The sequence below is a fragment of the Pteropus alecto genome, unplaced genomic scaffold (assembly GCF_000325575.1).
Source record: "Pteropus alecto unplaced genomic scaffold, ASM32557v1 scaffold39, whole genome shotgun sequence".
Classification (NCBI taxonomy): Eukaryota; Metazoa; Chordata; class Mammalia; order Chiroptera; family Pteropodidae; genus Pteropus; species Pteropus alecto.
Genome location: NW_006443568.1, coordinates 6,325,485 through 6,340,072, shown reverse-complemented (window position 1 = coordinate 6,340,072; position 14,588 = coordinate 6,325,485). Strand labels below are relative to the sequence as shown.

Sequence of the window (14,588 nt, the reverse complement as noted above, 5' to 3'; positions counted from 1 at the left end):
CCATTTTCCTGAGATTTAAACGAAAAGCCAAGGTTTGTTTGCTTAGACTGATAACGGTTGAGCTTTGGAGGAAGGTGACAGTCTATGCTAAAAGTTTACATTTCTTTACATTTTCTCTATATGAAATGCTGCAAATAAGCCACTGGAAAGATCAAAGCCACGCTGACATCCCAATCTAGCAAATATTCGATACCTTGAGACATGTGTTTTATTAACTAACTTTACTCTTTTTGTCTTTTCTTCACCCTGATTTCCTCAATTGTTTTAACTCTATTATATTCAGATAGCATTTGGTGAGCTGTGTCAAATTCTTTTTGAAATGAGGTGAGTATGGATAAATAAAGTCCGTAATTTCTGTAAGGTCGTTGTAATAATATAAAATTTTAACAGAAAAACGAGAGACTGAATCTCAAGGTTTATAGCCCACCTGTTAGCTACCCCTACTTAGAGAGGGCCTTCTCGATACACCTGTTATAGAGTCTCCTGGTCGCAACTAAACGAACCCCAGCATTAATATATACAAACATGATAGACCTCTATTTGCAACTATCAAGGGAATGAAACTGTCACAGCCTGTAAGAATGTGAGAAATTATTTTTGAATGGGTAGCGTCTGGCTGTAGCCTCTGTGGAAAGATTAGCCGATAAATAAATAAATAAGTGGCATAAATCTGTGTGAATTGACATGGACGAGGTGTGATTTAATTATGACCATCAAAATCATGTTGGATTATCACTCGGTGGTCTGCGAGCAGCTGCTTTCCACTCTCTCCGAGGACAGAGCAAAAGGGAAGAGGGCAAAGTCCCGTGCATAAGAATTGTTAATGCACAGACAAGATTTTGAATAACTTTAATTGTTTTTACGGTTGCACGCCACAGTCAGCACCTCGGTGATCAAAATTCCAGATATTTCTCTATGCGCACATACAAACATACCTTTTTCTAACAAAGCTGAGTTATAGTGTACTTTTTTGAAATTTGCTTTGTTACATAATAATATGTCATGAAGATCCACACCAATGATTCGCCTTCCACAACATCATTTTAACATAGCAACTCATTTATAAATGGAGTATCTTTTATTTATTTCTTAACCGATTTTTGTACATTTAAGGTAGAGGGTTTTTTGTTTGGGGAGGGGTTGTTTAGGGGTGAGGGTGTTTTCTTCTTTTTTTCTTTTTTGCTATGATAAATTACAAAACCATCCTTGTAATTAAGTCACTGGCACATCTATAATTATTTCCTTTGAATAAATTCTAAGAGGTGAAATTTCTGGGTCGATTTGTATGCAAATTATAAAGCTTCTCATAGATATTTCCAAATTGCAGAAAGTTTTAAAACTCCAGTTCACATCTAGAAACCATGTCTTTAAAAAATATTTAAGTATAGACAGAGAGAAAAATCAGAAATATGAGCAAAAACATGAAAGCCAAAATCACTCATAGCTTTACCACCAGTACCTAATGTCTGTTACTGCTCCGGGATCCACCACCTCGCTCTGTCTCCCTCTCCCTCTGTCTTGCTCTCAGTCTTTCTCTCTCTCTCTCTCTGACTCTGACTCTGTCTCTCTCTGTCTCTGTCTATTTCTCTTACTTCTTCTCTCCCAAATCTCTCTCTCTCTCCATCCATCCATCCATCTATCTCTTTCTCTCCCTCTGTCCCTCCCTCTCCTTCTGCCTCTTCTTCTCCTTCTCTCCTCTTCCTCCTCCTCTCTCTCTCCATCTCTCTATCTCTGCTGTGTTTCTCTTTCTTGACTTCCGTCTCGCTCTGTATCTCTACGTCTCTCTGTCTTATTTTCAGTCTCTCTCTCTTTGTCTCTCTGTTTTCTGTGTCTCTCTCTGTCTCATTCTGTCTCCATCTCTCTCTTTCTCCATCTTTTTCTCTCTTTCAACAAAATTGGGGTCACGCCTCGCACAGAGTTTTCTGGCCTGGGCAGCACTAATCATCCCTCACACTTAGGCAGAACCTAGGAACTGGCAAGGCGTTTTCACATGTTATTATCACCCTTTTCCAGGTGAGACCCCGAGGCTCAGAGAAGCTGGCCCAAGACCCATAGCCCCTGTGTCTCTAGGTCAGGCCTTCAAGGCCCCACGCTGTCCCAGCCGTTATCTGAGATCACACATGTGCCTGCCAACACACGTGCATGCACACGCCTGTGCTGTCCTCCTCAGGGGCCATGTGGCTGCCAAGTTAGGCAGCTAAACTAAAACGTAGCCCCTGGCCGCCTCCGGAATGCCAAGGGCCCCACTCAGGACAGGGACTGGGAACAGGGAAGAAGCTGCCAGAATTACTCAGCTGCTTCTCTCCTCCACCTCTGGGCCAGTCTGCTTCTTCCATTTCTCAGCAGTCTTGCTTTCTCCACTCTGCGCCACCTCCCCTCCCCTCCCTCTTCACCAGGGGAAATGCATCTGGCGGGTCTCAGCCTCCAGGTCACCTCTCCAGAAACCTGTCCCCTCCCTGCACCCCGAGTCCAGCGGGGCCACCCCTCCTCAGGCCTCTCACAGCACCCTCTTCTCATCTCTAGCCTGATGCACTCACACGTGTTCTAATGGTCAGTTTCTCTGCTGTCCCCTCCCCGCAAGGCTGGTTGCTCCTGGCCTCGGGGCGTGAGTCGGACACATCGTCTGCTCCCCAGTGTCTGACACACAACACACACCAGTGAAGAAGGGATGCGCAAGTGCATCGCGGGCTCACACTCCCTCCTCCTCTGCCCTCTCCTCCCCACTCCCTTCCTTCATCTCTCCTCTCTTCCCCTTTCCTTACTTCTCTTTTCCTCCCTCTCCTTTCTTCTCATTTCTCCCGCTCTCCCCTCTTCTCCTTTTTCTTCTCTCCTCTCGTCTTCCCCTCCCTTCTTTTTCTTTGATCTCCTCACGCCCCGAGGCTTTAAATATCACGCCTACGCTATCGACTCCCAAATTTATACCTGCAAACCAGACCTCTTCCCTGAACTCCAGACCTGAGTATCTCAAACACAAACATACCCAAAAAGCTCTGGGTTTCTCCTCCGTCCACCCAGTCGCTCAAAGCAGAGATTAAGAGTTAAGCTTTATTCTTTTCTGTTCCTCGTTCCATATGTGTCGTCCATCGGCAAGCTCTGTCTCCTTACGTCCAAACTGTGTCTAACTCAGCAGCCCCCTCCCTCTCCACTGCCACCATCGCGGCCCAGGCACCGCCATCTCTAACCTGGACAACTGCAACAACCTCCTGGCCTCCTTTCTTGCCCCTCTCCTCCCCAGTCCCCACACAGCAGCCAGAGAAAGCTGCTCCTTACCTAGATCAGGTCAATTCACAAGGGTCTGCTTAGAACCTTCCAGTGGTTTCCACTGCCCTTAAACCACACCATGCATCCCAGCCTATGAAGCCCTAAGGGATCTGGATCCTGCCTGCCTCTGCAGCTCATCCTGGGCCTCCCTCTCCCTCACTTACCACCTCCAAGCAACTCTGATCCCTTCTAGCCTCTAGGACAAGCCAAACCCATTCCCGCCCCCTGGTCTTTGTCCACACTGTGCTCCTGCCTGGGTCTCTCTCCCGCTTCATCGCTGGCTCTTCTCGCTATTCAGAGCTCTCATCCTTTGTGTCTCTTACTCAGAGAATCTTCCCTGACCACTCACACTCCCTAAAGAACGTCCCTCCATTATCCTCTATCTCAACATACTACTTATAACAATGTGTTTTATATTTATTTCCTCTTTTTCCCCATCTGCCCCAGTAGATGCTCTCTCTAGGGCAGAAACCAGGTCATCACATAGCAGGTGCTCAATAAAAATTAACTGACTTAATACCAAAGTGGTTAAGAGTGCAGCTTCAGTGTCAGGCGCCCCTGCATTCTTCCTGCTCTGCCACATTATTGCTATGTGACCTTGGACAGGTCCTGTACCCTCTTCAGCACAGTGTCTTCAGTTACACATTGAGAATAAGAATCCCGTCTCGTAGAGTTGTCATAAGGAGTAAATGAGATGATAAGTTCAGCTCTTAACACCATAAATGCAAAAAAAGCACAATAAATAATAAGCACAATAAATAATAAGCACAATAAATAATAATAGATGCAAATATTTTTCAATTGTTTGTTGGATGAATAACCAGCCCTATAAAGCACATATTCGGAGACATGGAATCCAAGCCTTAGAAAGAGGAAGTGACTTGTTCAAGTTCACATGGCTCCCTCCCAGTTCTGTCCAATGGCAAGTGTGTCAATTCTCCGAAACAAAATGTAAGTGGGGGCCACGGTGTATAGACGGTGGGTTGAGTAGACCAGAACTCAGAGAACAGCAGGGCCAGGCAAGAAACAGAATGAAGAGAATGCAGTCCTGGAGTAGAACAGACCAGGATGTAGAGACAGACGGGAGGGACATCAAGCTGTGGCCACATCAAGAATTGACCCCAATTTGCCTAAACATAAGGGAATTTGGGTCTCCATGTCTTGAGTTCAATGTGGGATCCTGGAGCCACCCAATGGACCCTGCATTCTGGAATTACCACCTCTCTGACCTTGGGGACTCTCCTGCCCCTGCCAAGGGTGAAGGGTGAAGACAGCAGGGTGACCCTGGGCATCTCCTCAGGATGCTGAGGCCATGAGAGACAATGCATCAGCAGGTGGGCTGGGGTCCAGGGCCATCCTGGAAAAGCCCTGGCTGTGAGTTTCCATGGAGCCCATCACCATGGTAACCAAACCTCAGAGGCAGGACTCCAGCAGAGCCAGGAAAGACAAGCTTCTTTCTTGTCCATATCCCAGGAGCTTAACCGGAGGGGGCGGAGGGAAGTGGGGACAATTAGGCTTTCTGAGCCAGGATGGGGTGGAAGCAGGGAGACGAGGAGGTTGTCTTCCTGTTCAATGGGCCAGCTATAAACTACCGAACGTGGCACCCTATTTCACGCCTCTGTGCCTTTGCTCACACTATTCTCTCCCATGGAATGCCCTTCCCTCCGTCGTCTCCCTGGAGCCCTCTCAACTGTCATCCGCCCCTTACTTTTTACCTGCTGATCCTTCCAGGTTGAATCAGTCCGTTCCTCTACTGGTCACACAAACTCCCCTCTCTCGCACATCCCAGGTATGTCTGGCTCACCTAAGAGGTTGGGGAGGTGGTGGTGTTTAAGAACCAAGGCTCTGGAACCAGAGAGACCCAAGTTTAAATCCCAGCTCTGCCACTAACATGTTGAGTGACACGGTAAGCCTCCTCTCTGAGCCTCGGCTTCCTCATTTACCATTTTCTTGCTGTGGGATCTTGGGTAAATTTCCCGACCTCTCTGAAGCTCAGTGTCTTCAGCTGAAAAATGGAGCGATACCCGTGAGATGTCTGAGGCACAGTCAGCATGTAATAAGTGTCAGTGATCATTCTCATTTGTATGAGCGCTGCCTCTCTGTTCCCTTGGAGGGGACTTCCAGCCCCACCAGGCCTGGTTTTCCCCAGGCTCACACCCAGAGTCTGGCACACAGCACGGTGCTGACATTTGCAGCCTGAGAGCAAGCATTGTGAAGGAGAATAGATGCCCCTCGAGCTTACTGACAGCACCAGCCTTTGAGCTCTGTGTGTGTGTGTGTGTGTGTGTAAATGGCTGGCAGTACATAATCTAATATGTGTGCAGACACACAGACACACATAAATTGTGAGACTGTACCCACATTCTCACAAATTCTCACACATATACACACGACGCACAAACCTGACAGAGGAAGGTGCAAGGACATCCCTGGCCACTGCCCAGTGTCCCAGAGACCACCCCATGACTCCATTCCTCCCCCAGTTATTCCTTCTGGACCCGGCCGTGAGGCTCTCTGCTGTTTATGGAGCAGACGAGAGGTGAAGCAGCAGCTCTTCCCAGGCTCATCAACCATCCAGACAACTGGTCTACCTGAGTACCAGTCTCTACCATTAGAATCACCTAGATTCCTGGGATTGAGCAGCAGAACTCCTGCTGAGGTGGCCCTTACTATGGATTGTCACACTGCCCCCAGCACCACCATCCATCTGCTACCTCCCTTTGAGTTCCCTGGCCAAGGCTTGCTTCTCTGGCCCTTAGCCTTTACATTCTATCCTGGACATGCGAGTGCACTAGGTAAGGCCACATCCCCTGCCTCCCTGGTGTCCCTCCATAACCATCCTGAGCATCAGGCAGGGTGGGTGGTCACCTCTCCTAAGCCACAAAGCTGATAAATGTCAGCTGACAGTGATGTAGCACTTACTCTATGCCAGGCACTGTGCTGAGCACTTTCCCTATATTTTTCCCTGATCCTCACAATAACCCTATAAGGGAGGTCATGTTATAATCCCCACTTTACAGATGGGGAGATGGAAGCACAGAGAGGTTAAGAAACACAGATAAGAGGGTGTCCCTACTGGAATTTAAATGCAGGCATCCCGGATGCAGAGCACAAGGTCTTGGGTATTTGCTATATTATGTCTCCTCAGCCACATGGATCTGAGCACAGCTGGGGTGTGACAGAGCTCAAAGAATGACACCCTAGTTCTACTCCTGAGTTTGGACCCAACAGGGAGATACATGCAGGTAACAGTCAGATGGAGAACAGAATTCCAGCTCCAGTCATTCCCTCAACAAATATTTACTGAGCACCTATTATGCGCAAGCCTTACACTAGGCACTGGGGATATTGCAATGAAAAGAGCAAACAAAAATCCTTGGTCACAAGGAGTGGTCATTCTAGTGGGGACGACACAATAAGCAAGGTAAATAAATAAAATAAATAGTATGTTAGCAGTAAGTGCTAAAGAGAAAAATAAAGCAGAAATGGAGATTATGAAGCATTGAGTGTTGGAAGCATTCTGGTTTTAAAAATCCAAGTGAGTTAAGATCTGAAGTAGTAAGGCCATGCGTTCGTTCCTCTGCGGGAATATTTCAAGTTGCAGAAACAGCATGTGCAAGGGCCCTGGGGCAGGAATGTGGCTGGGTAGTCCAGAATCAGTACGGCCAGTGTGACTGGAGTGAGGTGAGAGGAAGGAAAAACGATGGAGTAAAGTTGGATGAGGCCGGAGGGGCCCTGGGCCAGGATCGTGACACTTCCGTGGATTATCATGAGGACGCTGGCTATGCTCACGTGAGACGGGAAGCCAGTGAAGTGATTTGACATGACAGATAAAGCTGCCTGGAGAAGGGGCCTTTAGACTTATAGCCAAACGGGCGTGTGAATACCCAACCCCAAAATTACATAGACTTAGCCTCTTGTCGCTGGCAGCACTGAGCAACCATAGGTCTCCCCGAAGAGGCAAAGCTAACTCACCGAGGCCACCTGGTATGAGAGAACCAACCAGAACTAGCCCCTCTGCAGGCAGATGCAGAAGCCCAGAGGGAACTGAACTGAGCACACACCATGCCTTCCCCACACTTGCCCATCAGCTCACAGGAGTCAGGAAGGGGCAGAGAGACACTGGAAGGGTAACACTAGTGGGCGCCCTTCCACGCCCCTCCTCCCCATTACAAGCAGTTTGGTTGTAAAAAGGTTGGAAATGAGTCTGGCCCAGGTGTCCAGTGGTTGGGAGCCAGTCTGGGCCTGGCATGTGCAGGCTGTGATTATTAATGTCAGCACAGCCACCATCTCCCTTCGACAGGAATAATAACCCCTCAGGTCTGTAGAGAAGTGTACACTCTGTAATGTGCTTCCCATTTTAAGGAGGGGAAAACTGAGGCCCTGGGAGAGAGAACGGGCTTGCCCGTGGCTTCAGAGATAAATGACAGAGCTATGATTTGAACCCAGGGCACTCACATATTCCAGGCACTGTCCTAAATACTTTACGTCTAATAATTCATTAAATCTCATAACAATTCAGTGAAGTAGATAATAGTATCATTTGTAATTAATACATTCGAGTCTAACTGATACACAGGAAGTCGAGTAACTTGTCAAGGGTCAAACAGCCAGAAAGTGATAAAGCAGGATTTGAAACAGGCTGCCCACCTCGGGATTCTCACTCTTGTCGATGTAAGAAATGTCCAAACCTGTAGAGAATTTCTATGAGTTTATTTGAGCCAAACTGATGACAATTGCCAGGAAGCAAAATCTCAATGGATTAAGAAAACGCCCTGGGGAATGGCGTTTTGCAGCTTATTTTACATATTGGAATAAAAGGAGGAGACATAAGGCGGGTTACATGAAATCCATTGGTGGTAGATTAAGGGGGCAGAAAAAAGCAACGCGAGGAAATCTCTGGGATTGGCTAAAATGGCAAAATAGAGAAATACATACTTCTTTTACATTGGTGGGTACAGGATAGTTAATAATTAACATTTACAGCACATACAGCCAGGATGCAAGGAACAAGAGTGAGGGGTTCTGTGGTCTCACGCTCTGGTGCCAGGGGTCTGGAAAAGATCACTCTGGCATTTCAAAGATATGTTATCTTAGATGCAAAAACACAATAGACAGGCTCACTTAAGGTAAAGATTGACGGTTGTCAAGGAAGCTACAGGCCGAGGATGTGACTACCCATCATGACCTGCTTTTAGTTAGGAATTTTTGTGTTCAGACCATCCTTTGCGGTTTCTTTCGGTCACTCGGTTTATAAAGCCTGCCACACAGGCCTCCCCTGAGTATATGACTCCTTTTTCGTCTACACCCTTGACCACTGGGCTAAGGAGAATGTATTCATGATTAATTCTTATGAAATGAAGACATTTTCAGTGGGTAGGAGAGGATTCCTTTTGTGTCTACTTGTGACTCTGGAAGCCTTTCAGGCGCATTAGCCAAATGCAATATGATGCAGACTTGTAAATATTTGTTGACTTACCTTTTCCAAAGCACATTTGCAGGCATTCTCTCATTCTGATGGCCCCAGCGGCATGCGCTCACTCTGTCACCCTTCCCCCAACCCATGCTCCAGCCAAATGAACTACTTTGCAATTTAATTCAATTAAACCAACATTTATTAAGTGCATACCTTGTGCCAGTTGCCAAGCTACTGCCTGAGGACACAGACACACTGAGACTTTGAGACCCTGGGCGGAACTGACCTGCCCAAGGACAAGTCAAAAGCAGAGCCAGGGCCGGACTCCAGCTGATGCTCTCAAATTTGAGGACCTGAGAGATGAGCAAGGAAGGGAAGATGGCAGTACAGGAACCACAACAGTGGGCTTTCCTCCTGTGGAAACCCACAGGGAAGGGATCAGCATGGCCTCTGATGGCTCTGGGAGAAAGGACTCAGAACTGGGGGCTGGCAGGGACTGAGGATGGGGTGTGAATGTCCAGGCTTAAAACAAGAGGCAGCATTTGCTCAGATCCTGCCCCCCAAGCCAGGCACCTTTCTTACCAAAAGGGGCAATTACTCCAGACAACCTGGAAGGCCATAACTAGGGGTCTAACTCCCCAACATGACTCTAATCTAGACTTTCATCTCCATATTAGGTCACACACACAATCCCTGTACCTTTGTTCAAAATATTAATTTATAAACGTGAACACATAACCACCATTTTTGTTACCCAGTTTTTGGCACGTCTTCATTTTTTTAAAACCACATCCAGAAGCCTTAATAAGAGAAGAAACCCAAGTCTCTCTCCATCTCTGAGAGGCTCTGCTGACAGAACAAGGGACTGCAGCCCAGAGAAGAAGAGTGACTTGCCCAAGGTCACACAGCAAGCCAGTGTCAGTGTCCAGATCAGAACCCAGGACCCCTGACCCTTAGCCAGGTCTCTTTGAGGTTCTAAAGGACACCTTCACTTGAAAAAATCTGCTCTTAAATGTCCTAGTCCTTATATGGCCTCAGTAGCCACCTTTATGCTGGTCACCTTAGCCCAGACCTCTCCCACAGACAGCCCCACCTGGACATCCCACAAGCACCTCAGACTCTGCAGGTCCTACTCTAAATTGACCACCTTTCCCTTGAAATCTGCCCCAACCTGTGTTCCCTCTCCCACTCTCCATCCTCAGCTCTCAAGCCGGGAACATGGGGGTTACTCTGGGCACCTCCTTCCCCATCACCTCTCTAGTGGACAGCAAGGCCATCCATTCCACCTCTTTTCCATCTCTTGAACCCATCCACTTTTTCCAGCCCCCTCCACAAATGCCAGCCTCATCATTTCATCATCTATCAGGACAACCTCTCCCGCTCTAGTTTGGGCTTTCCTTCAATAAATGCTGGAGCACCTACTGTGGGCTGGCACTCTGCTGTGTGCTCAGGGTTGAGCAAGACAGACACAACCCCAGTTGCCAGGATGGTTGAAGGAAACCCATATCTGACCCCGCCTCTCTCCTGTTCAGATCTCTCGAGTGACTGCCCATTGTCCCTGGGATGAAGTGCAAACACCCCATCCAGATATTAACATTCCTGGACCCTCTATCCCCCAGGGATCCATCCAGACTGGTCCCCTCCCTTTCTGCCCCACTCAGGTTGATCCAAACAAGCTATAGGCCATTCTCCCAAACTCACCTGCTCACAGATCACCTCCTCCATGAAGCTTCTCTGCCTGGGCCCTGCGTGTATCTGGCAAAGTGAGTTTTTCCCTCCTCCAAAATCCTATCAAAACCCAGGACTTATGTGTCTGCCTCCCTGACTGAGCTGTAAATCCTGGAGCCCAGGGGGCTGAGCCAAAGCCGGCACAGAGTCTGGCACTGAGCAACACCAATATGTTATCTTGATAGATGGACCAAGAGGTAGAGGGTAGAACAGAAGTCCAACTACCTTCTTCATTCACTCATTCTAGTGCCTACCCACTTGTTTTCTGGGTGTTTCTCCAGGAGCCTAGCCTAAACCCTTCTGCTGTAATTACTGACATTTATGCCTGTTCTTTCTTAAGTCTTCTCTATGTCCTTCCCTGGTCCCAAAGCCTAGAACGTTCCACCTTTCCTTTGAGTGACATGTCAACTAGGACAAATTTCTGTTGAGGTTCATCAGAGAAAGGCCAGCAGGGCCTCACCACGGTCTCAAGAACTGAGCCCGGGTGCCAGAGCTTTCCAACAACTGGGGAAGAAGGTGCCCCCGAACTGGCGAGGCCGGCCTAGCGGTCTGAAGCAGTGAGTCACCTTCTGGCTGCAAGTCAAGGAGCTCTCACTGCACCCTTGTTTGGAGAAGACATCCGCCAGCAAGACCGGAGGGAGAACGGACGGGGAAGCCGAGATGCAAAGAGACGGGGAGATGCACTCAGGGCAGAGACAGGGGGTGAAGGAGCCACCGAGACCCTAAAGGAGACAAAACACAGAGAGAAGGACCAAGGCAACCGGTGACAGAAACGCCGCGCAGAAAGATGAGAAGGGCAGACGCAGACATGCTCAGGGCAGACGGAGAGGGAGGAAGGGCGAGCGGGACGCAAGCAGCGGAGGGACTAACGGAACCGACCCAAGCAGCGACGGTCCCACAGCTCCCCGCGCCCTTTCTTCCCGCAGCCCGGGCCGGGACGTGAGCCAAAGAGGAGCCAATGCGCTACAAGAGCTGAGCATTACCTCACCAGAACCGGCTGCCATTGGTTGGCCCAGCCGCCGGGGCGGACTGTTGCTATGACAGCGCAGGCTGGCGCTAGGCAGGGAAGAGAGGCGAAGGCTCCAGGTGGCAGAACCCCGTCTTTACCTCTTTGCAGCCTAAGATGGAGCTCAGGGATTCATACTCAGTCCCCAGGAGGAAAGCCAAGTTCCTGCAGCCCCAGCACCCAAACTTCTCCAAAGGCGCTTATTCATTCCCCTGCCGCAGCCTGGTCCCTAGTCCTGTGCCAACCCCACCCCGCCTCCTTGCCCCGGAACCGAACACCCATCCATTCATCCTGCAAACAACAGTGAGCACCATTCTCCGTCCAGGTGCCAGGTGCCGAATGGGCTCTGCAGATACAGAGATGAGTACACCTCCATCCCTCCCTCAAGGAGCCCTCAGTCTGAGCAAACAAACAGTCCAGCGGGAAATCATGAGGCAGTGCGTTAAAGACTAAAGGGAAGCAAGCACAGAGCCTGTGGGAACATGGAGGAGGGGTCCCTACTCAACCCGACAGGTCAGGAAGGTCTGGGAGAAAGAGATGCCAACTAGGACACGAAGGAATTAGCCAGATGAGGAAGGGTGGGGAAAGGAATTCTAGGCAAAAGGAACAGCCTTTGCAAAGACTGGGAGGTGAGGGAGAGCAAGGAGCACTTGGGATACCATGGCAGGAAATTAGATGGTGGGGGCAAGTGAAGATTGAAAAAGAGGAGGAAGAGTTTGGGCTAACGCTAAAAAGGGAAGCAGAAACGAGATCCCAGAGGGCTTGAAAGTCATGCCAAGGGATCTTGGACCATATTCCCAGGCAACCGGAGGGATGTGAGGGAAGGGGGCTATGATTATGTTTGTATTTGAGGAAGATCTTGCTGCTGTAGAAGATGGGTTGGAGAAGACCGGTTATTGCAGGGACTGGTGAGAGATGAGGGTGGGAGGGACTAAGACCGCTAGAGTAGAGATGGGAAGAATTAAATTTAGAGAGGAGATCAAAGGAGGTGGAGCCACAGGTCTGGTGACTGAGTAGATGTCACCACCTTACCTGGGAAGCTGTGAGGGCTTTCCTGGCTACCAAACAGGACCATCGCTCCCCCTTCCATATGACATTGATGTCTTGTGTATGCAACTTTTGTTTGGAGAGTCATGCTGCATTGAAAAGATATCTGTCTACTTCCATGCTTGCCCCTGCCACTCACACACACACCCAGACTGTTGTTCATCTCTGTATTCCCAGCACTGGACACAGAGCCTCTGCCAAGCACAAGCTCACAAAGCTAGTCTTAATCTCCAACATCCTACACCCTGTGACTTCCCCTAGCCCCTACCTTTCCCACCCTCCATGCACCTCTCTCCCCGCTCTTATAGTCATGTTGTAGCCACCGCCTAGGAGCTAGGGCTGGTCCCTCCCCCACCATGTCTCTCCCTCTTCTCCCCCGACTCCCCCGCCCCCGCTACCCCCAGCAGGGAGGAAAGATTGCCTGTCTGTTGGGTCAGATTTCTAAAGACTGATAGGGCCTGCTTTCTGGTTAGCAAGGTCATTATAATACAATCATAGGGTTGTTATTGAGAATTAAATAAGGTTTGTTGCCTGGTACAGAGTAACAATCCAATCAATCAGCTATAGCGATGATATTATTATTACTGAGTGTTAGAGGAGGATGGAAAGGCCCAGCTAGGACTCTAGTATGACACAGCTCCACATGGGGATATGGGGAGCTTGCTTAGTGATGTTTTGACTTCTCCTTTGTCACATGTACTTGTTATATACTCTCTTGGGGAAAACACAAGACGAAGTATAATGATTAGACAAGAATCCTGGATTTTGTTATAATGCCACTTTGATACCATCAAAACCTCACCTAAATCCCTAATAGGATAGTTATAGATGTCCTTTTTCAAGGAACAAAGGTAAGACAAACTGGCAGCTTCTTAAATGTCAAGAGACTCAGATCTTACAATCAAGGCATCTTCAGGATGTCAGAGCTGCTTAGAATCCTTTTATTCAACCTTTGGTTTTACAGGTGAGGAAATTGAGGACCAGAGAGGGGAACTGATTGCCCAGAGTCACGTAGTTGAGTTGCATGGCAGATCCAGGGGATTTTTTTTAGGCATCTCAACTTCCAGTTCACTGCACTTTTCCAACTCCAGTCTGTCTTGCAATCAAACAGTGGCAAAAACTCCCTCTAGCCCAGGGCACACGTAGGGCCTTCACCTACATTACTACTTTAGACACTCGTGACGACCCTGCAAGGTGCATATTATTGGTCCCGTTTGGAAGGTTCAGAGAGATAAAGTGACTCACTCAAGATTACACAGATTACTGGATCGAGCCCAGGTTGGTGAGGTTCCAAAGCCCGTGTGCCTGGCATGACAGTACGTTGACTCTAGGACCACTCGGTATGGTTAGGTTGGAGCTTGTGGGCATCAGAGAGAGTTGCCAACATAATCACTGAAAAAAAAAAAGAGGTGAACCATCTCCTTGTCAAAATCAAAAGAGGTCCTAGAATCTCCGGCACATTTGTGTTTTTACTCACTTACCTTGTTTTATGGAAGCACTTCTTAAAGTAATGATATGGCCCAAAGAGTTGCACCCAGCCTGAGGATCCAGAAGGGGTTCACCTGGGAAGTTGATTTCGAGACTTTGGCACATTTTCAGGCTGAATCACCATCCCCCACACTCTCTGAGTAGAGGGACCTCAGAACAAAACACAGAAGAGTAAGTTTTAATGAGGTCTCCGCATGAGTCTGTGGATCTTGAAGTGATAGTAAGTTCAGAATATCTTGGGGGAAGGGCCAGAAGGATGATGTCTGTAAAACAGTCTCAGGGGCAAATGTGACTGTTAACTTCATGTCTTTGGAGGCTCCCCAGCACAGTACCCTGCAGCCTCTTCCATGGTGGCAGAGGAAAGGTAGGGTCCCTCAGCCTTGGAAGAGATGTCATCCTTTATTCATGAAAAATGGATGATTCTTCATCTTCAAGAGGGTCTACACCTAGCTCTAGAAAACACTTTGACTGTGGATTAGAGGTTGGGGTGGGGTCAGGAATGCTAAATCTTGCTTTAGCAAGGATGGTCAGGGACAGTGGAGTTGGAACCTGAATGAGAAGGAAGAAGCCATGTGAAGGTCTAGAATGAGTATTGCAAACACTTCCGTAATGTAAAGATAGACAGGAAAGGATGTGCCCAGT

At 48.5% G+C, this 14,588-nt stretch overlaps 1 long non-coding RNA gene across 1 annotated transcript in view; it reads right to left on the bottom strand.

The window, feature by feature from the left end:
- The window catches only part of LOC112472952, a 23,400-nt gene extending 10,624 nt beyond the window's left edge, over nucleotides 1-12,776 (bottom strand). The window contains exon 1 of the long non-coding RNA XR_003043863.1: nucleotides 10,379-12,776. This is a non-coding gene — a long non-coding RNA (uncharacterized LOC112472952). The remainder of the gene's footprint in view (nucleotides 1-10,378) is intronic.
- Between the last annotated feature and the right edge of the window lie 1,812 nt (nucleotides 12,777-14,588).